Here is a 23,099-nt window from a genome sequence, read left to right on the forward strand (position 1 = left end):
TCAACTGTGTTAGTTGGGGTTTTTTTTTGTCGTGTTCTATTTTCTTCTGTTGCTTACTTGTTTTTTTTTTCTTCTTCCATTGCTCATTTCATTTCGTACTTGCCCCAACTTAATTTGTATTGTACTTTTCGCACCATCGTTCCTATTTTCCTTTTTTCCTTCTCTCTGTATAGCTCCAACATTAACGTCCTTGCTTTGCTGTTCATTTCCTCGAGCCAAAAAGGAGCCAGTAAAAGGTAGAGAGAGAAAGAGAGTGTGTGTGTGTGTGTGTGTGTAAATGTCTCCAAGCAAAAACTGTGCCGTGTGCGTCTGCTATTTTCGAAAGATATTTTCCACTCCCTTCCCAGTCGTCCCAGTTATTTTCTTTTCAGGTTTTTTTTTTCATCTCCTCCTTCTTCTTTTACCCTTAATGAGAACTTTTCATTTCAAGTAGCACACACACACACACACACACTGGTGAGGAAGAGGAGACGCTTTAGGCGCGCCCAAGGTTGCTGGCAAACGTTAATATCGGGCGCCCGTCGCTTCCCCCAAAACGCCTCCAGGGCACGGGCTGCGGCCGCGCCTGGTGGAATGCTATTACGAATGAAAATTTAATCCTCATTTAATGAAACGTGCTACACGCGTGTGTGTGTGTGTGTGTGTGTGTGTTCGCAGAAGTTCCCCGCACGTACACAGCGAGACGCTAACGTATCAGCCCTTTTTCGTTTCTTTTTTCCGCGCCCGAAACGCGATTGTGATGCACGACACGGACAAATGACACCAATTCCAATTTGCTCGTTCGGTGCTCGCGATCTCGCGCAGTAATGAAGGGGAGTGGGGGGGGTGTGGGGTGTAGGAATACGAGCGAAGGATTTGTAAAAGATGGGGTGGAAACGCGAATGCAGCCATTTGGGAGGCTAAATATAGCCCGGGCGCAGGGGTGTGTATTGTAAGCCTGCTGCAGCGATTACCGGCGCATTAGGAAGCTAATCGACCCGAGCGGATGATCCGGTTGTTTCGTTTTTATTCTCGCACACACACACACACACACACACACACACACACACACACACACACACACACACACACACACACACACACACACACAAATACTGTGTGCACTGCAGTAGCGTTTTTATTTTATTTTTTCTAGCCTGTTTTCTAGGATTTATGTCAGCTGGTTACTGCAATAAAGGTAATACATGTGAATGTATCGAATACAGCGACAAAAAAAAACATATTGCATAACTTCAGGCTCTGCGTTAAATATATCGCCTACAAGTATGCAATGCGCATTACAAAACTAAGCTTCTACGGTTAACTGTGCCTTTTATTGCGCCATTTGGTAGCGACAAAACGTGCCAACTCGATACGCATTGCAACTAGTCAAACCATTGTCCCCGAATGAGCTAATAAGCTACTCGCTTGCGTCGTTAAATGTGTCTTTTCTTTTTTTTCTTTGCCTGATTTTCATCACGCCCAGCACAGCAAAGCAAAGCCGTCTCTTAACACCTTCTAGCTGTCGTGCGGCCGATGTCACCCAGCTCAGCAGAGACATTTCCCCGCTGCTGCCGGAATGAAATGGGATATTGGGCAGGGCCCGAGCACCGTACTCGATCGCTTACACGGTTCCATTTCAGCGCCCAATAGTGTCCCTGCTCCGTGCTTGTCACCCAGGGACCGGCATTCCCTTGCCGACTAATTTAATTCACCCAAACAACAAAACCAACGCACCCCGAAACGCCAAAAATACAAAGCTCCAGTCGACATGGGCCCTTTGCCCAGCATCCGGATCCAATCAGCTCGAAAAACAATGCCCAATTGCTCACTCCCATGGCTGGAAGGGCAACCAAAAACACAAAACAAAAAAAAACAATACACACCAACAAAAGCAAAACTCACACTCATGAGCACACCCACAGTCAAACGACACCAAAAAAAATGGAGAAAACGACCTTTCTGCTAAAAAAAAATTGAGAAAAAGAAAATTCGGCTCCATTTCAAGATTTCCGTGCTGGTGCCGTGACGTGGTGGAGAGGCAAGTGGTGGAGGAAGCCGTCATCCAAACCCCCAACCAACAACAAAAAAAAAAGGGACAATCGAAAGAGCAGCCCAATATTCGTTTACATCGGTTCCAGCCACGTCATCCGGTCGGGGGTTTTAACGGGTTCCGCTCGCCAGCCGTACAAGTGTCACCCAAAATCCAAAACAACACACACACAGGGAGGGAGCAAAACAAAAGCCCAAAAAATACCCCTCCTTCACCGGACAGGACGCAAAAGTTGAGTCAAATAACTGCCATCCCCGTAGCCGGAACTGGTGTTTGGGCTTTGGGTAGTTTTCACCATCGCTTCGAACACAAGAAAAGCTGTCAGGTTCGAAAATTCACACCACACACACACACACACACACACACACACACACACACTGCACGGCCGTGAAGGGTCGAGCCTGACACCTCCAGCCCTTCCGGAAGAAAAAAGGACACGCGAGCATGTTTTTTGTTTTTTTTTTTTTGCTCTCGGGTGGAAGTTTATTTGGAGGTGCTGCTGCTGTCTGCCCATTTCCTGCGCTTTCTAGGCTCTGTCACCTCACTCACCCTTGGCGCTTTGTTTGCTGCCAGTTTGTACACTTCATTTCATTTTCTCGGGCGGGCTCCATCGCCCACTCACACACATTCCTTTCCGGTGCGTCCGATACGTGCTTTGTTTTGTAAATGCTTCATTGAAAATCGGTCAAGAAAATGGGTTTGGGTCTTCGGTGGGGGGGGGGGGTTGGGGTTTTCACATTTCTGTAATGTGTATGACACCTTTTGCTGTTCCCTCTAGAACGGTTCGTTTGATTTCGTTTCGGCAGAGGGGCGGGACCAGAGTGTTCTTTTGTATATATTTGTCTTAAAAATGCAAAAACACACACACGCACAGCAAACAAGCAGCAAGCTTTCCGGTTTTATGTTCACCCTTCATTAGGTTCAATTTTCGAACATGGGTTTTTCGTGTTTTTGTGATTTTTTTTTTTTTGGTTCTTCCCTTTTTTAATTCAATCCAAGCCGAAAACATCCAATAACGGAACCTTTTTCTTATGCTCAAAAGTATCGCCATTTCATTCAGTCCGAACAAGTCCCAAACATTGCTGCTCACTTAATGCGTCCAGCGTGTGAGCAGCAAGCATGTAGGCGGCGCCAATACATGGGAATTGCTGCAGTGCGTGTAGCATACCTTGCAGGCGCACGAAAAAAAACCCCTTTTAGCTATGCAATCTGTACAGCATTCTTAGCATTAAAATTGATTTCTGTTTCTACTTTCAACAATTGATTACCAATCGGACCAGCACAAAGGGCGCGATAACGCCGAAACTGGTGTCCCCTTTTTCGAAAGCCCCCGCTTGCTTCGTTCGATAGGTTGCTTCTGTGCCGCATCCCAGCCCGATCGCTCGCCCGGGTCGGGCCGGCGGAATTGCAAAGCAGCACAAAAGCCCCGGCCCCGGGGCCATTTTCCCACTTTACGACCGATTATCGGATCGGGTTTGCCATCTTATCGCTGAATGACTGCAGGCTGCAGGGTGCTGGTGCGGGCGATGAGCCCGTGCTCGGCGCTCAATTACCCTCAATTGGTGCCAGTGAGGTTGGAAGGAAAAGGGGAGGGGGGGGGCAAAACAAACCCTTTTTTGTTTGCATTTCACCATGTTCAGCGTGGTCGGAATTCAGCGGCAGGAATAAATTGGTGCACAAACACACAAACAAAACAAAAAACAACACAAAACTCGAAACAACAGCACCAAACAATGGCTCGCTTACAAAACACTTTCTCGGGAAACAGTTTGAAAACCCCCCCCAAAAACGCACTCCTCTTCCGCCCGAACTACGGGCGATAATTTCCTGTTCCGAGTGGCAGAGCATGGAAGGAGGTGCGACGAAGATTGAAGGGGGAAGAGATTGACGCTTGGTGTGTGTGTGTGTGTGTGTGTGTGTGTGTGTGTGTGTGTGTGTGTGTGTGTGTGTGTGTGTGTGTGTGTGCGTGGACACAGCCAACCACCGGACACGACCTTTTCCGGATGGTCTTTTCCAATCATAATCATCATCATCATCTTCATCATCGTCGTCGTCGTCCTCGACAACGTCGTCGTCGTCCTGGCAAAGTCGTCGTAAAACCAAATGGCTACGTTTATGGACATTGACAACAGCGGTCGGGATGAGCATGAGGGATTGAGCGAAGGGATAATAATCACACCAGCATGCTTCGCTCCGAAAACCGCCTCACGCCACACCGCAACCGGACGAAGCGTTCGGCCGTTGCCTAGCCGGGCGTTCCAGCGGCGTCCGGTGGGTTCACGACGAGTGAGGAGGTGAAATCGGAGCATTACCGGTCCGAGGTTACTCTTGCAAAACCTCCCCTCCCCCCCCCGCCCTCCCTCTCCCTGGGCGGACGTGCAAGACAAGACGGAGGCCATGAAGCCGAAACCTTTCCCGAGCCCGTGGCTGTCAGAGCGCTGTGGCGGCTTCTGCAGTAAATGACTCATTTCCGCTTTTTCTTTCCCTTTTCCAGATACTGTCACACACGCACGCACACACACACACACACACACACATTTGCTTCATAGCGGACGCAGGACGAACGGAGTAATGCAGCAAAAGCTCGAACGAAACTTGTCCATTATCAAACCGAAACGCGAAACGTCTACTCGACACATTTTTGGCAGCCGTTCGTCGGTGCCGGGGTTGAAGGGATGGGGCCACGGACCGTTTACCAACGGTGGGGCCGAACGATGACGCTTTATGGTCAAACTGTCAACATCTTTTTAATTATTATAGATTTATTTCGTCGATTAGGGATGAAACAATGCGGCGACGAGCTCGGTTTGGGTTGCGCTTACGCAGGGAGATTTTTTAACTGTCGAAAGGGAAATTTGCAATCCCCGGTGCCGTGACCAGGATACGACGGAAAGGTTGTTAAAAATGATACATGTTTGCTAACCGTTGGGATATGGTTTTTAAGGCACTTGCAAGCAAGCAGAAACTATAACCAAAAACACAATGTTTCACAACACTCGTTTTCCGTCTGTAATGGTCTGTTTCCTGGGAAATCCTTTCCGAGGAACTTTGGCTTGCCCCCCACAGCAGCCGCCGCCCGCTCGCCCCGGCGCTCGCTCATTTTGGGCAATATAATTGGACACGAACCACCGAGCACGTTGTTTCGCTTGCCGGGGCGTATCTCTCCAGGGAAGGAATAGGCAGAGAAATGCTGGGAGCCGGGCAAGCCCTGGGACCTAATAAAACGGAACGGATGCGCTGGCACGTGAACGTTGCCTAACGATCCCTCAACCACTCGGGCTCGGCCTTTCTGGAGGATTGGGCGGTGTTTATACCTACTTCGGGGCCACTAATGCAACACGGGATTAAAGCTGCGACTTCGTCTTAACTTTTCGGCCCCGGGGCAACGAAGCAACAAACCGGAATGTAAACAGTGCTGCCCCGGAAAGTGCTTCTCTGCTTCTCTGCCCGCAATTGGTTGGCAATTAGCTCGCTGGCCACCGCTTAAAAACTAGGCCAATCAAACGGGAGAAAGCCGCACTAACCCAATGATGCCAGACGGTGATAATGTCTCCGTATCCAAATTAAAACCTCGTAGGTAGGCCGCTCATCGCCGGGAAATCCAAACGTACTGCCGCAGTAAATCGCTTCCAGGGCTGTGCAAGCAGCAAAGCCTTCCCAGCAGAACGAGAAAAGCGGGACCAACCCTGAAACACCGAACGACACCGGTCGCGCCGGTTTGACCTCGGTGTCCCGCAGCGGGAGCCATTTAGCCCCTTTTTTGGCATTGGTTCTAGCGCTTCGGTATCGGAACAGAAATGCCGCTGCAAATGCTGGCCGCTTGCCCATTCGGAAAGGGACAGGTTACGGGTCGCGTTTGTGTGTGTGTGTGTATGTGTGGTTGCTTCCACTGCCGGCTAAACCTCAACGGCTAAGGCTCATCCTCAGAGCGGGCAAGGACGCGTTAACGCGCCTGGATGTATGCCAACAGTGGGCTGGGTATTTTTTCTTCTATTCTGGAAGGTAGGCCACCGTTTTACTGCACGACCAGAAGAACGACATCTTGCACTCGCCCGTTTAGCCCCAGAGCAACACACATACACAAGGCTGCACCACATGCACGCTTGCAAACTGTTGAAACTGGAATTCCTGCATTTCGTGAGCGGTGCTTTGTGGCGAAATGTTCGATATATTTAGTTTCATAAATAGCTCATTGCTTGTTTTTTTTTGTGTTTTAGAAATTCATTTACTGAGAGGAAGATGGCACAAAATGTGAAGCTATAAATGCTGAAAATATTACAATTGTATACATGTAGGCGCTTCTACTCGCGAACGGGAGCACTTTCGAGCCCAATCAACAAAACCGCCTGTGTGTATGCAATTCGTACTGCTTAATAGGTTGCTGCTGTATAAATTACACCGCAAGCGAATTAAAATCAACAGCTACACAGCCCAAACTACACCAAAACCATCTCTAATTATTCCACAACATTTAGGGCTGTCGCGCCCCAAAACCAAACAAAAGCGTTAATATCAAACTGCTTAGCACAATCCGCAATCAAGAAAGCGGCAGAAGCGACCGTTTCTTACCAGCGCGTGTTTGCGCAGTCCCGGAGCCGGAGCTATTTTGCTCATGTTTTTTCCCACCCACCAGTAGCACGACAGCGCCGTGTTCCAGTTTCAAACCGCCCAACCAACAAAACGGAACAGTTTCGTAACACACAATACGTTACAAATCGACACGTAATCGAAAAACAGTTTCCAAAACCGCTCCCGCTTTACAAGCCCCGGCTTGAGTAAATAAACAGTAGCAGCTGAAAATTGAGTCGCTTCATGCCGTGAACTTTAGCGATCCGCTTTCCCTGCCACCACCTTCTTCTCTTTGCACCCACCCATTCACCTCGAGCGCGTATGCTGCCCCCGTTTGGTCCCGATGCTCTGCTGGGGCGTATTTATTTCCTGCTCCCTTTGTGCCGTTTACCGAAGCTTTTGCCTCGCTCGCGGGCAAAGTACGAGAGCGCACCGCGTGCGGCAGCAGGTTCGGTACGGGCAGGCCGACACAGGAAGCAGAAAAGCCCGCGCTCATACCCGATTATCGCTTGTACCTTTTCATTCTTACGTGTTTTTTTTTTTTTTTTTTTTGACGTCAATTGTGAACTCGAGTAAGAGTGGAGTGTTTTTTCTCTCCCCATTCTTTCCGTCCTTTTGACGCTTTGTCGATGCTGGTAAATCGATTGACATCGTTTTAAAATTCCTATTCTCTTACGGTGACCTAGAGCGCTAGGTTCAATTGACTTTTCTCTTCGCCGCGCCTAAAGGTATGCAATGTAATACCCGCAATGGTTAAAGCGGCAGAGAGCAAGTTATTATATTAGTAAGGATTCTATTATACAATAGAAATTAGCAATAAATCACCGCATTTGAAAGGATTGTGTTTATAAAAACCCACTGCATTATTTGATTGCATACCTTTAGGCGCTCTAAAATTTATCCATGTTTACGGGCTAATGCTTTGCTATTTTCATACCTCATTTCCCCTGTACGATTGCAATATTTCAACGTGTGATCACATCCGTATCGTTATTCGATGAAAGCAAACGCAGTACAGTCGTGTCGTAATCGTAAATGTAACATTTCAGGAAACAAAGTAAAGATAAAACTCAAGATTTGTGGTCCTTCTGTGTATGTGTGTGTGTGTGTGTGTGTGCTACACCACTAATAACTCAAAAAATGACATTAAACTGTGTGACTACGCAATTTCGGCGACCGTTCCGTTGGATCGAACGAAACCTGCCCGAGCAAGAAATGACCAACCGCAGCAAAGAAAATAAAATATAAAAAAAGCTAAAGAAGGTGTGCAAGAAATCCTTCCCAGCGCAAACAACCATTCCTTGGGCGCAGGCATAAATCCTGCACCAAAGCAGGAAGAAAGCAAACAACCAGTTTCACACGAAAACACACACACACATACAGCCGAACAGAAATCGGGAACTTCTTTTTCCGGCCGCCTGCCAAATATCCATCATCGCTGAACCCGAAGAAAGGGGCAGCGCATTAAACGGCCATTACGGTTGATGTATAACATCGTTTGCGGCGGCTCGGTGGCTTGCTGTCCGCGTCGCAATGGTAAAATAAATTCATCGTCCGGAAAAAAATAAACACACACACACACACGCCGCGCGGCACAGCCCAATCGTCTGAAAGAGCGCTCGGAGGAGAGGCCAAAAAAAAAAGAAAACCAATCCAAAGCCATCAGGCTCAAGGGAACGCGAACTGCACAACAACACCGCACAAAACGCACCGGACGCGGCAACACAAAACAACGTTTTGCCGTATCGGAAGGCTGAAACCCGTAACAAGACAGACAGCCTGTCCTTACCGACATGCGTTTGTGTATGTGTGTAGCAGGTTCGGTTTTTATGGCCCTTTCACGTCATCAAACACTAACTGTCTCCTTGGAGAGGTTTTTTTCTTCTTTCTTCCTTTCTGTGGCTTTCTTTCGCTTCCGCAAAACTGCTCGAATAGCCGGTGCTCGACCACATAATTTGCACCGTCCGACACGTGACAAATGTGGCAGGGTGACCGGTTGCGAACGAGCAGCGGAAGTCCGGCTGCCAAATTATCTATTCCGAACGCATTCTGTCTGCGATCGAAGTGGTTCGGGTAAAAAGAGCTCGAACAGACAGCAAATAAAAAAAAACAGAGATATTAAAAACAAAAATATAGTAAAAGGGTGAGATAGCCTAAGAAGTGGGACAGCCAGAAAATCGACCCAAAGAAATGGCCTGTAAATTGTATAGAGGAACAAAAAAAATGGAACAATTCGCTTGCCTACTTAAGAACGCGCCTAAAAGCATGCAATGGATGCCTATATATTTAAAATATTTTTGAAATTTCAGCCTCTTTTTTAAATAAAAACTACAGAAAATTATACATTGCACACATACAGGTACACATAAAAAAACCAACACGCGATATTGATGTCAAATTTAATTTTGGGGGCCTTCACGAATCTAGTCAGTTTTTTGTATGGAGTTTGACAGTTGGAGGCTGTAATCATGTAAACATTCCATACAAAACCACACATAAAACTAGCCTGCAATTTTCAGTCTAGATTATTCTAGCCACAAAGTTAGAATTAGATTCGAGTACCTGCTCGAAAACCAGGTGTTGTTTACATTTATCCCAAGGTGCATTAAAGAGATCAGGTGATGGATTCTAGAATCAAAGTGTATGTAGCCCAGGTGGTCTCATAGCATTTTTTCGAAACCAATTTTGAATATCACTTTTTGACAGGATGGGTGAAAACTTTTGCTCAAACAAGCTTTCTGGAGGCTTGACGAATACTCAAAACACTCTAAAAATCTTCATTCAGAAGCAGAAACGATAAAAATTAACCTTCTAAATTCATACACCATGGGATAAGCCCATCTGTATATTATACTCACATAGATAGCTGCTCGAAAACTGCTATACAATGCAAACAGCTGACAGGCTGAAATTTCAGCCTACGAACGAAAAGGGCCCCTTTAACAGACTTGTGTATGCTTTACGGAACGCTACAACTGCCGGCAAGGCAACTGCTCGAATGGTGTCAATTGTTTTGGCTAAAAACGCCTAAAAGTAGGCAACAATCGTTTATAGGGCCTTAAATTAGGCATAAACAGCACAATTTGTCTGTTATGCATAGCGGAGTAAACGAAACGAACGCGATTTCCCAAGAAGTGATTTTAATGAAGCTTAGAAAACATTACTCATTTAATACCTCATTCTTAGAATGCAAAAAAACGCAAACAAAACAAATCATAAAATATCAAATGAATGCTTCTCCCAGGCACTGAATCATTTGGCTTTTTTATTTCTTTCTCCTTCTGCAAGCTGAAACGCTACGGAAATAGTGGACGGTAATAGTAGTGTGCGCCATGAAAATATCTCTCAACCATGTCCGCCCCAGCAAGAAAGTGTCCAACAGGAAACATGTAATGAAGCAATAAAAAGGGGCCAGCAAAAACTGACGGGCTTCTTGTTCCCCAAAACCGGAAACTGGTGAAAAAGCAGCAAAAAGCAACTGTCCTCAGCATCGCAGCATTGCAACTGATGAAAGGGAACAAGGGGAAGCAAAAAAAAACGAGCAGTTTTCCCCGACGAAACGCAAATGGCGCAAAACAGGGCTGGGGATACATAAAAAAATGAATTATGTAGCGTACTGACAATCGAATCTCGTCAAACGGAGCCCGGCCCGGATCGAACTAGTGCGGGCCGGCGGGAGGGCAAACGGAAGGTCAGATGACCCCCCGCTTCGTTATGCCTCGCTCTCGCTCCCAGCTCGTTGGTTTTTCTTGTTTTCCCCGGCACCACGCAATCGGTGACTATGGACAACTCGAGCCGAAACAATTCCATCCATCACCGGGCATCGCACGAAATCCGTCTTGGCAACCGTGTTTTGACGCACCAGGGGGAGCAGCCTGGGGCCGGAGGATTCCGTGAAGCAGATCAATTTTTCGATGCACAGAAAATGTTATCATCAAGCAAATAAAAACACCAATCAGCCGGCAGACACGGCCGGGAGGTTTGGGCAGTGTGCAACATAAAAATAAAAGCTACCGTGGAATATAAATGCAAAAATCGAAAACAATTCTCGCTGAAAGTGGTCGAAAAAAGTAGTTGATCAAGAAAGAGGAGGGAAAAAAACGTTAATTTATCACGAACACAGCAATAACGGTAGAACAGAACAGATACAAAGCAAAAAATTTACATCACGGAAAACGGAAAAAAGGTTAAGCACAAGAAAATAATAAAGTGAAGAGAAAAAACACTAGAAAAGGACACTTAAGACGAAGAAGATATCGCCTGCACAACAACAATAAAACACGCGAAAAAAAAATAGAGAAAGAGAGAGAGAGAGAGATAAAGGGGAAAGAAAATGACAACAAAAAAAAGATTACGATAGCAAAGCGTATAAACAATAAAACATCATTGATTGAATTTCTATCTTATTATTCGGTTCGATTGCTCGATCCGAATTCCATCGAACCCTCTGTCGGTTTTTTTTTTGGCTTGCTTTTCTCACCACCCCGAAAATGGAAAACGGGGAAAATAAATGTCAACCCTCCCACGGTTCGCGTGCATCACACAGATACACACACACACACCTAAAATGAATGTCATTTTCTGTCAACTTCTAGCGCACAGCACCGAGGAGCCGTGGTGCCGAATCCTTCCAAATGCCCGCGTCACGGTTTTGATGGTGTGGTTGGTGAAGAGAGGAGAAGGAGTGCAGGGAGCGGTTACCCTTTTGCTTATCTTTCAGTTTTGTGTGTGTGTGTTTTTTTTTTTTATTTCGATATTGTATTGTTGCTGCTGCTGGTTCTCCGTTTGTTGGTCTGTTTATAAGTGGAGCAGCTCACGAAAAGCTCACTCCCCTGCCACCACCCGCCAACCCCCTTTCCAGTGAGTGCTTTTCTTGGTCCGCTCGTGCCAATAGATGGATTTCTTTTGTTTTGCTTCTTTCCATTTTTTTTGGGCCGGGGGTTTGCTGCTGCTGTTCATCATCCAACCCCTTATCTGTCCCCCCGAAAAAAGCGCGCCGTATCGTTTCGATGGGTTTCTTCCGAGCTAAGTGTACACAGCAAGCGGGACAAGACGAAGGGGATGGGTAGAAGAGAGAGAGCAAGAGAGCGAAAAAAAACAACAACACACTTTAGCTTAAATTATACCGAAGGGGCTTTGAGGCTTTTGAATATTCATCAAGTTCAATTCGCTCGAAGCGCCTCGCTGCCGAAGGACGGTGCTGCTCGTGCGGAATCACCCTTTGCTTGCCTCCATCGTGCCCCCCCCTCCCCCTCTTCCCTTTTTCCATGCCATCGCTTGCCCCCGACAACAAAACCTGTCCCCGCTTTCGTCCCATTTGCAGCTCGCGTTGGTATGCTAGCAACGTTTTCGCTTCGGGACCTCGGGCTCTTCGGGACCGGGAAAAAGGGAAACACGGCACTGTTTCTGACAGCCGATAAGTCAAGGTTAATGGCAAGGCCCCGGACACGGGGCGGGGGCTTTTAATTCACCGCCGCGCCGTGATTGTTCCCGACTGCCGCCGACGACGACAGTGGCTCAGACACTGCTAAGAATCAGATTACGAATAATCAGCGTTCGTGATGTAACGTAATCCACTGCTTAATTTTTGCGCCCCCCCCCCCCCCACTCGAGCACCACTCCTAATCAATTACCACCTCGGTGTATGGCCGGTTGGAGCCGGTGGTTTCCGTGAAATTTTAAGATTTAATTTCGCGACTGAGTTCAATAGCCAGCTAAACCACCGTAAATCACTTTTATCTTAGTGCTTAGTGGAGTTTAAGCTTGTTTCGAGCAGATTGTGCTCGAAACGTACTCGAAAACCCTGCTCGTACAATGCTTGGCTACTGCTCGAAATACTGTAAACAGTGGTACTTGTGCAAGATCTAGTTAAAACGCCCTTTCAAAACGAAATGTCTCTCAAACATAAATCAAACCAAAAGAGCAAACTTAAGAGTGCAATAGACATTGCAACATTTGCTTCCATTTTTGCCACTGGAAACGATGCGGGCCGCGCCGCTCTTAATTGAGGAAACCGACCAAACAAACTGCGTTAAAGAGCGTGGTTGGCTGGCAATACAAAGCACACGACAGAAAGCAACACACACAACAACAACAAAAAACAAGAAAAGACACGAAACAGTACCCCATATTGGCGGCACCATGAACAGTGTCAACCGAAAGTGTCATTTAAATAAGTCTCATCTCCTTTCGAACCGGTGTCGCTGCCTGTCTGTCCACTGCACGGGCGTCCTAAACGAATCAGTCAGAGGGCAGGCCAAGGTATTTAAAAAAAAACAACAACGAATCTGCACACCAAAACCCCTGCGAGAAAGGCTTGCCGCGATGGCGAAACATTAAATTTATCCTCGTTAGCTTTAATCCTGCACTCGAGCGGTTTTCACTTTGCCCGCACCGTCCACAACCTTGGGTGTCGGCTGTACCGCAGTTGCTGTGAGCAAACTGGAAGGATGGAAATGATGAGAAAGTGACAAGATAAATCAGTATTCCGGTTCGGTTTCGCTCGGAGGACGGATGAGGATGAGTGGCGTTGGTGTGGCTGGCCATCCAGTGTGTTCGTAATAAAAAATTTGCATATCTTTTTGCTTTTTTTCGCTCTCTCTCTCTCTCTCTTTCTCACTGCGTCCTGTTAAATCGCTTCACCTCACGTACCCGTCACGTATCCGTCGTGGTGCGCAGCGGACGTGACTTCGACCCTTTTTGACACCTCGCTCTTTTAATTGCTCTCCCAGCCTGCCGCCTGCCCGCACTACCCAAAAAGCGCTCACCTGAATGGTGCGGGAAGGACCGCACATATTTCAATTAATTATCGCCTTCACGTGTCCTACAGAAGGACCCCCCCCCTCTCCCCCTCTCTTCAACCACAGTTTGCCGTCAGAGGTTTACACCAGCCCGGGACGGGAAATTGAGCGGAAGCTCGAACTTTAGCGCAGCGAACACATTCCCCCCCCCTCTGCTAATGCAATCCTAACACATCATTTCCCGCCGGAGTCGCACCGGACGTGACATGCACTGGGGGACCGTCGTAATGACGAATCCGACAGGTTGTGCCGCAAGTGTGAAGTTGGAAAGTAATAGGCAGAAAAAAATGTGTTGACAATATTCTTTAGACATTTGTTTACCAAACTTATTGCATTCTCTAACAGCAGTTTTACCATTTTCTAGCACTGAAGTAATCAAGCACCTAACAGTAGATTGAAAGCACAGCTATTTATTACATTTCATATGTAGTACTCGAGCTTTTTCAGCATGTTTCTTCAATTTCGAGCAGTTTTCGAGCAGTTTCAAAAAATCCGTAATCATTACAAAACATATTTTAAGTGTTTTTTAGCCCGTTTAACGCGTCCAAAACTATTCATTCAGTTAGTCGAGCACTTTCGAGCAGTTGGTCGAAACGTTAAAACATTTTAAAACATATGAGACCACTTTAGACATCCCAATTTACTTCAGCCTGTTTTCCACAAGCTCATCGCAATTGAAAAGAGAAAGTGTGTGTGTGTGTGTGTGTGTGTGTGTGTGTGTGTGTGTGTGTGTGTGTGTGTGTGTGTGTGTGTGTGTGTGTGTGTGTGTGTGTGTGTGTGTGTGTGTGTGTGTGTGTGTGTGTGTGTGTGTGTGTGTGTGTGTGTGTGTGTGTGTGTGTGTGTGTGTGTGTGTGTGTGTGTGTGTGTGTGTGTGTGTGTGTGTGTGTGTGTGTGTGTGTGTGTGTGTGTGTGTGTGTGTGTGTGTGTGTGTGTGTGTGTGTGTTTGAATATTTATTTTCCCGTATTTTTTTCCCAACTCCGACCACCAGACAAGCTTCACCAGAAAAGACTTTTCGTCCTTCGCACGGTTTACTTCCTGCCACTGCTGGGTCGTAAACTCAATCACTCAATGTGTTTATGTGTTTGTGTTTATGTGTGTGTGTTTGTGTGTTTCGGTCGCAGTTTTGGAAACACTGGCACAGCAGCCCTTCCCCGGCCGGTGCCCTGAATTGCGTTGACCTGAAGCTGTCGTCACCCGAAAGTGAAACGCCTGGCAAACTCAAACTGCAAAAGCGGATGGCTCAAACCTCAAACCAACCCCACAAAGTACCTTTTCTTTCCTTTTTTTGTTTGCTTTGTTCGTTTTTTTTTTTTCGTCGGCAATATCCCGTCTAGTCGGATGACGCCGGTTCCATGCCCCGCCACTACCGGCGGCACAACCGTCCCAAGCGGGTACATCTGTCAAAAAGCTGTCATATTTCAAACCCCACCGTTCTATATGTATGTGTCCGTGTGCGTGTGTGTATGTGATTGGTGGTGCTGAAGCTGTCATAACGTGTGGCAAGAATGTGAACACGTACCACACACACACACACACACACTAAAACTCTTCACCCGCACCCCCGTCACAGGGCCGAGCGAAAGGGCCGAATCGTTTCACCAATGAAGGAAATTGCTCTCCCGACCTTTTGCAACTCTCCCTCCCCACCACACACAATTTTGAAAAGGTTTAACTAAACTTTTTTTAACACTGAATGAGGGGGGAGAAAGAGAGAGAAAAAAAACAAAACACGCATCTGCAGACTGCAGCAAGCATCCAACCACACATCAGTCGCCCCTGCTGCCCACCCGCAGAAAATCGCTCGACCTGCGGTTTCTTTGGACTGGGAGCAATTTTCGGGCAACCACGGGCCATAGGGGAAGGCCAGCTGGAAAAGTGCAGACACGTCACACGAGTTGAGCGTTAAATCGAATCATTCTGCCCTCTGTGTGTGTGTGAAAAGGGAAGAGAAATGAGAAGAATACAAAAAAAAAACAGCCAGGAGGTTGAGTGTGAGCCGGGCACAATCTTTCATCACATTTATTGACAGTTTTAGCCAACCGTCCACTGTGCCGTGCATGGTGCTTTTCATCATGAAAATGTTGAATGTGTCTGTGTGTGAGAGAGAGAGAGAAGAGGGCAGGGGGGCAAAATTATGAGTGCAACATGACCGGAGGGAATGGAAGCAACATAAACTTCTCGGTCCCAGAGTCGTCCACCGGATGACTTGTGGCAGGATAAGGGGAAAGCGGCAATGAGGATCTTGCAAATCAACAAATTGGGAACGACCCTGGGTCGGGAAAGTGCAGCAGAATGGAGTGGGCAGAAGTGTGAAAACGCAAGATATGAAAGCATAAAATTGCCCCCGAGCCCGGATAAATCCCGCAGCCGTACCACAATGGTCAATTGCAGCGGATAAAACAGTCAAAATTGCCGGTTTCGGTAGGGTTTGCAGTACCACCAAAACTATGCTTTTAAGCCGTTTGCTATGGCAAATCTGGTTAAAACATACCAAACCTACCAAGTATAGGTGAAACAAAATAATTTCGGAACAAACTAGACGTTGGAAGAGATTATTTGAGATATTTTTACAATAATTTTCAGATAAAACTTGATAATTGATTAATACAAAATCAAACATTAGGACAAGAAACTGCAAACATTATCAATATTGGGGCCCTTCACGATTCTAGTCAGTTTTTTGTATGGAGTTTGACAGTTGGAGGCTGAAATCATGTAAACACTCCATACAAAACCACATAAAAAACTAACCTGCAATTTTCAGTCTAGATTATTCTAGCCACAAAGCTAGAATTTGATTCGAGTACCTACTCGAAAAATGGCAAAACAAGGTGGTGTTTATATTTATCCAAAGGTGTATTAAACAGATCTGGTGATGGAATCTAGAATCAAAGTGTATGTAGTCCAGGTGGTCTCAAAGCACCTTTTTTGAAACCAAATCTGAACATCACTGTTTGACACAACGGGTGAAAACTTTTGCTCAAACAAGCTTTCTGGAGGCTTGACGAATACTCGAAACACTCTTAAAATCTTCATTCAGAAACAGAAGCGATAAAAATCACCCTTCTAAATTCATACACCTTGGTATAAGCCCACCTGTATATTATACCGACTTAGATAGCTGCTCGAAAACTGCTATACAATGCAAACAGCTGAAATTTCAGCCTACCAACTTAAACCCCATTGTTTTTTTTTTTTTTGTTAAGATAAATTGCTTGCATTTAAAGGTGCTGAAGAGATCGCAAATCCTTTTTGAATTTGCATTAGTTTGTTTTGGCACCTTTTTTGCAGTTTTTATCGAAGCACACAGTAGCTCTTTTAACATTGTTCAACCAGTTAAGCCATTTAAGACCCCTTTTCGTTGCCTCGCATCACTCCAGTCGGGCTTCAGTGCACTGTACGACACAGAAGTCCAGCAGCCTGGAAAACCCTGAACAGACCCTGAAGGTGTTTTCGTCCCGAAAATCCCGAACCAGCGCTGCCTGCGCAGCGAAAAGAAGACACTAAAAAGCTGACTAAGTAATTTCGACAAAACGGCCAAACTGCAACGAACACACGGGATGGTTGAGCAGCCCTGAACAACCCATATGTGTGTATGTGTGTGTGTGTGTGTTTTTCTTTCTCTTTCTTGTTTTAGAAGATGTTGCAAACCTCACACTCGTCACAAACGCTTTGCTTAAGTGGACGAAATGTTCCACTCGGACCGGTGCCGAACACGGTGTGTGCCACGGTGTCGTCTAACAAGATCTTTAGATTGTTTTTTCCCTCCACCCCACCGACACCAAACCCTCCTCCCGCCCCAGGAGTGCCCGAATGGAGGGGGGGGAGAGTTCACCACTTCGTTTAGAACATTTGCTGGTACGTGTTGTTTTCTGGCTGCCGACTCCACACTGTCCACGCTCAGCTTGTTTTTCTTGAGCTACATGCCACACACACACACACACATGTTCCAAATTGACAATTGCAAGTGGCAGTGCCAGTAGAATACCCAAAAAAAGGGGGGATTGAACGACAGTAGGTGGGAAAAGAGTGAGAGAGAAAAGCTAAAAGAAAGCAAGGCATAATAATAAAGTGCAAAAGTTGCCCAAAACTTCATCCTTGCGACACACTACTCCCCTGCTCTATTGTTCCTTAACATACATACACACACACACACTCCTGCAATTGAGTTAACGAACAAAATACGGACGACAGCAGACACACGTTTGGCTCTTTTTTTGTCTCAGACAAAACACGAGGCCGTGGCAAACGGCGCAGGACGGCAGGAGCAAAAGGAGCAAAAGTTATGGTGTGCCCGGGCGACGACAATTTAAAGCGACTCGGGGCTCGGGGTTGGGACGAGGCGGCGGGAGGTCAATGTTTCGCCTGCCAAGTATGCAATCCATTTGCATTCGGTTCGGTTACGGCTTGCGGGCGGGACGACGGGCATGCAGCCATGCAACACGCCCGCCGTGCAAGCTCCACCGTTTCGGGACGGTGCTGCTTTCGGTTCGTTACTGGCAAACGGCAGAAGCGCTCTCCACAGCGTTGTCGAACAAGCCAAACCTATTGAGCAGCTTCAAACACCGTATAGTTAACGGGCGAAGCCATCGCTCGCTAGCGCGGGGCCCAGCGGGAGAGCACGGTTGCCACCCAATATTCCAGATTTGGCGCAATAAACATAAACAAATATATTAAAACTAGCACCACGCTCCAGTGACGTCTCTCAATCTTTCCCGGGTCACGCTACTTCTGCTGAGGGTCAGCGCACACACACACACACACACACACACATCCAGTGGGTTTAATCCATCCCCTCCCAAAGCTGGGCCAAAACTTCGCCGTCTCGGCGTTCGCGCACTGGAGAAATTGGATAAATCAGTCACATGCACATGCACACAGGGACAGCCCGACAAAGGACTTTGACCACGCGTGGCGTTTGCGTCGTGTGACGGAGAAGTTTTTCATCCCCCGCTTCTCAGGCTGGTGCCCCCCCCCCCCCCTGGTACGGGGGAACCCTGCAGCAGAATCAAAAGTCCGAAGAACCTTCCCCGGTTCGATGCTGCTGCTGCTGCTGCTACTACTGCCACCAGGGACACAGACAACAGAGGCAGTCCGTCACATGCTGGTGTTATTGTTTTTCTCCTCCCAGCAAATCTCACCCGCAGCATCGCAGGAATGCTCATGTATTCTGTATGCATCGCTCCACCTGCTCCCGATCTCGTTATGGAGATGCGTTTCCCACCTCCCCCCCCTGAAGCCATAGTTTCGGCGAAGATGGCAGGCCCCAAACGTTGCGACACAGCCGCTTCCTCGCAGCTTGAGAGGCAATCAGATTAGTCTCCAGCTCTGTTCGCTCTCTCCCTTTCTCTTTTAGCCCCCAGGTCCCCCCCCCTCTCTTCGCGGCTTGAAAATCCGTGCCTGTCCCAAAAGCGTCCACAGGAAGCAAATTTGCATACCACAATTGATTGCGACTGGTACGTACGGAAGCCACCGGCACGGCTTGCTTTTGCCTCCTTGTTGTCCTTAAGACACACACACACACACGCACAAAAGCCAACACATGCCAAAGTCGTCAACGAGAGGCCCCGATCTTTTTGCTGTGCTTTGCCCGGTTTCAGAGTGTGTGTGTGTAGTTGAAGTGTTTAGTGTTAATGCTGCCGAGAGGGGACCACCCCCCCGGGACCAAAAAGTCACCAACCTATCCAACGGTATTGATGGCCGTGGTGCATCTTTCTCACAATTATCCCGGGCGTGTGTGGGTTGGGTTTGGGACAAGATGTCTTGTCCATGTCTGGTCCATCTAGAAGGAGCAGAAAGTAGGCACACAAAAAATGGATGTTTGATTTATGAACTGCTGACGTGACCGGTGACGTCCCTCCGGTGGGACAAACACACATACACACACACACACACACACAGAACGCTCTTGGACAGTCCGTACACCATGAAGCATGAAATCAAATTCCTAACAATCTTCCACACTCTACACTCCACCACCCTCCCCTTTCGCCCTGAACGTCCCAAGACTCCAGACAAGCATCTTTTGCCTGGCTGCGGCCTAGGTTGCCTACCCTTTTCCACTTCCCTGGCCACACAATAACTGCTCCAGAAGGTCCAGGGTGGATTGGTGATAAATGATAGAATTTATAATGGACCTTTGAGTTCTTCATCCTCCTCATCTTACCCCGCACTGCGTCGGGGATAGTGATGGGTAAAGTTTGGTAAAAATCTGGCATCGACTACGATCCGAGTCCGAAATTTTCGGAGTCATTTGGAAACATCCGGAGTCGCAGTCGATCTGAGTCATCCGGAGTCTTCCAGATTCATCCAGAGTAGTCCGGAGTCAAAGTCATCCTGAGTCGTCCGAAGACAAAGTCATCCGGAGTCATCCTGAGTCATGCGGAGTTCTCCGTAGTCGTCCGGAGTCATCCTGAGTCATGCGGAGTTCTCCGTAGTCGTCCGGAGTCAGAGTCATCCGGAATCATCCGGAGTTATCCAAAGTCTTCTAGAGTTAGCCGGAGTTGGAGTCATCCGTAGTCTTCCGTAGTCATCCAGAGTCGTCTACACTCATCCAGAGTCTTCCAAAGTAATCCGGAGTCTTCCAAAGTCTTTCAGAGCAATCCGAAGTTCTCCAGAGTCATCCGGAGTCTTCCGAAGTCTTCCAAAGTCACCCATAGTCTTCCTGAGTCATCCGGAGCTATCCAGAGTCATCCGGAGTTGGAGTCATCCGTAGTCTTCCGAAGTTATCCGGAGTCGTCTAGTGTCATCCAGAGTCTTCCAAAGTAATACGGAGTCTTCCGAAGTCATCTAGAGTTCTCTGGAGTTATCTAGAGTCGTCCGGAGTTGGAGGCATCCGTAGTCTACCGTAGTCATTCAGAGTCGTCTACACTCATCCAGAGTCTTCCAAAGTAATCCGGAGTCATCCGAACTTCTCCAGAGTCATCCGGAAGTCTTCTAAAGTCATCCTGAGTCGTCCGAAGACAAAGTCATCCGGAGTCATCCTGAGTCATGCGGAGTTCTCCGTAGTCGTCCGGAGTCATCCGAAGTCTTCCAGAGTCCTCCGGAGTTATCCAGAGTCGTCCGGAGTTGGAGTCATTCGTAGTCTTCCGTAGTCATCCGGAGTCATCTACAGACATTCAGAGTCTTCCAAAGTAATCCGAAGTCTTCCGAAGTCTTCCAGAGTCCTCCGAAGTTCTGCAGAGTCATCCAGAGTTTGAGTATTCAGTAGTCTTCCGAAGTCATCTGGAGTCATCCAGAGTTGCCCGGAGTCATCCGGAGTTGGAGTAGTTCGGAGACGTCCGGTGTCGTCTCCAACTCCAGCCGAACCCGTACGACTCGACGATTTTGGTCGGCTTCGGAAGACTCCGGGCGAAACAATTGATTCCGGCGCTCCAGAGAGCACACCACTAGTCCTGGGCGGTCAGCAATGCCTTTCCCGGTACCCCAAGCACGCACACCGATCAGTTGGAACCGATCAATGAATTTGCTGGACCTCCCCATGTCACCCCTCCGCCCCCGCACTTGGGATGCGATCACGTGCAGTTTGACGTTTCGATTGCTCTGGGACAAACACACCCACTGTCACCCTGCCCACAAAACCAGTGTCGTCAAACCAGTGTCGAAAGAAGGAGCGAAGGACGCACAGGTAATTTCTGCCGAGTCCGTTGCGTGCCTGGGTTGCAGGATCAGGCTTCTGGCTGTGGGACAGGCACGTGACACTGCCGAGGGTTTTATTTTTCTTTCCCTTTCTGTCATCTCTCTCTCTCTCTTTCTCTTACTCTTTCTCTCTCTCTCTCTTAGGGTAGATAAAATAAAATCGATTCGGTTGAGGAATTTAAGTGGTTTTCGATTTCGCGATAAATCAAATCTGATGCCCCTCTTCGCCGTCCCGTTTGGGCCGCCCACCGACCGTACCACCCCGCTCGAAACCTAATTCACTTCATCGAAGGTGGGAGGAAAATCACGACCCAACAGCAACATCAAACATGCACCACATTGGCCTGCGCGCCGCACGCCCAAGACGAGAATGGCAAACAAACCTTCCCGCACCTCGCCCGCAGTGGCGTGTGGGCTCTGCTGCTTCAGCAAAACCTCTCTCACACACACACACAGCCACAGCAGAGATCGCAGGGAACGACGGTGCCATTGGGGAGGGGAGATTTTTTCGATTTTCGGGAGTAATTGCTTCAATATTGGGTGTAATCGCATCAGCAGCGTCCCTTCTTTTTTCCCTTCTTTCTCGTTTTTCATTCGCTCGCGTTAAAAACCAGCCTCCTCTTTTCCGTCCCTCTCACTTCCACACAAACAAAAAATGCCCAACCGAAATCCGGCACCCGTCCTTCTCTCGCCCGCTTTCACACCTCCGTTGCTCCGGGGGTGAAAATTGTATCTCAAGTAATGAAATTAGATGATGCTCACGATATGGTCTGACATCTGGGCTCCACCCCCCCCCCCTCGAGTTCGGTGGTTGTAAGAACGAGATAGAAAGCGAGAGAGAAAGAGAAAGATGGAGAGAATTTTGTTTCCGCCTTTCTGCACACTTCACTGCTTCTCGGGCGCGCCCTCGTGGAACGTGAAAATTGCGTACAAATCACCAGGCGCCCGCTTTGCGACGCCTCGCCAAAACCACCGCGGCATCGGCCGTCAGGACCGTTTACCGAGCCCGGGATCGGGAACGTGCGTTAGTTGGCCGCCCTGCCTCCCCCTTCCATCTCCCTTCATCTTCATGCCGTGCAGAGACACTACTGCAGGATGCTAATGCTCGTAAGCAGTTACCAATCTTGTTTACAGATTACTCGCTTTAAGTGCATCCAAGTTGTCAGCCACTGTGTGTGGGTGTGTTTGTGTGTGTGTGTGTGTCACTCTCAAGCTAAAGATCGTCGATTATCGGACTCACATAAAAGCGTAATGGCGAGGGGGGGGGGGAGGGTGTACCATGGAGAGGATTAGATGGAGCTTTCCAGCAATATAACGAGGTTGGCGTGTGTTGAAGCGTTTGGCCCAATACACACGTCGCTTGCCGTAAAACTCCGTGTAACGAAGCCAGGCAGAGTACAGTGGGTGCTGAAGAGGAGCAAGGAGCAGGTGTGGTAAAAGCAAACGTTGTACCTCGGGCAAACCAGCGCCGACCTCGCCAGCTCCTTGCGAAACGAACGCGTGCAGCTCGCTGCTCTCTACATCTCGCTTTTTGTTCTCCTCCACTGTGCATAGGAAAGCTCAGACACCCTTAAGCACTCCCACCAAGATCCACCGAAACTCCTCTCCCACACCCCCCACAAACACACACACACACATACGCACGTGACAACATCTTTCGCTCAGCTCGTTTGTCGTAATTGAAGCTCGAAAACAAATATATCGTATTTATCCTTGCTAACAGGATCAAGAAAGTTAATCCTTCCACTTTTTGCACCACACTGCCACCGAATTGCCGAACACGATGAACGGGAGCATGTACAGCCAGCCTAACTGCCCCTTCCCCTTTCCCCCTCCATGTCGAACGCCCCGAACCGTAATCATCCAAACCGTTGTGGGGCGTGTGTGAGTGTTTAGTCTTGAAATTTCTTTCCCCGCCCAGCACAGTGTGTGTGTGCGCGCGCCGCAGTTCCTGCCTGTGACAGGGTGTGTGTGTGGGTGCGTTGTGCATTTTTGCCTGGGTTGGTGATGCTTTTCGACCCACAAATCCATTTATTGCGCACTAACACCTCTCCGTGAC

General features: G+C 48.0%; 1 protein-coding gene across 8 annotated transcripts in view; it reads right to left on the bottom strand.

The window, feature by feature from the left end:
- The window catches only part of LOC120905856 (chaoptin), a 112,094-nt gene that overhangs the window by 30,887 nt on the left and 58,108 nt on the right, over positions 1-23,099 (bottom strand). The gene's annotated exons all lie outside the window — the stretch shown is intronic.

This window comes from Anopheles arabiensis, chromosome X (assembly GCF_016920715.1).
Source record: "Anopheles arabiensis isolate DONGOLA chromosome X, AaraD3, whole genome shotgun sequence".
NCBI classification, from domain to species: Eukaryota; Metazoa; Arthropoda; class Insecta; order Diptera; family Culicidae; genus Anopheles; species Anopheles arabiensis.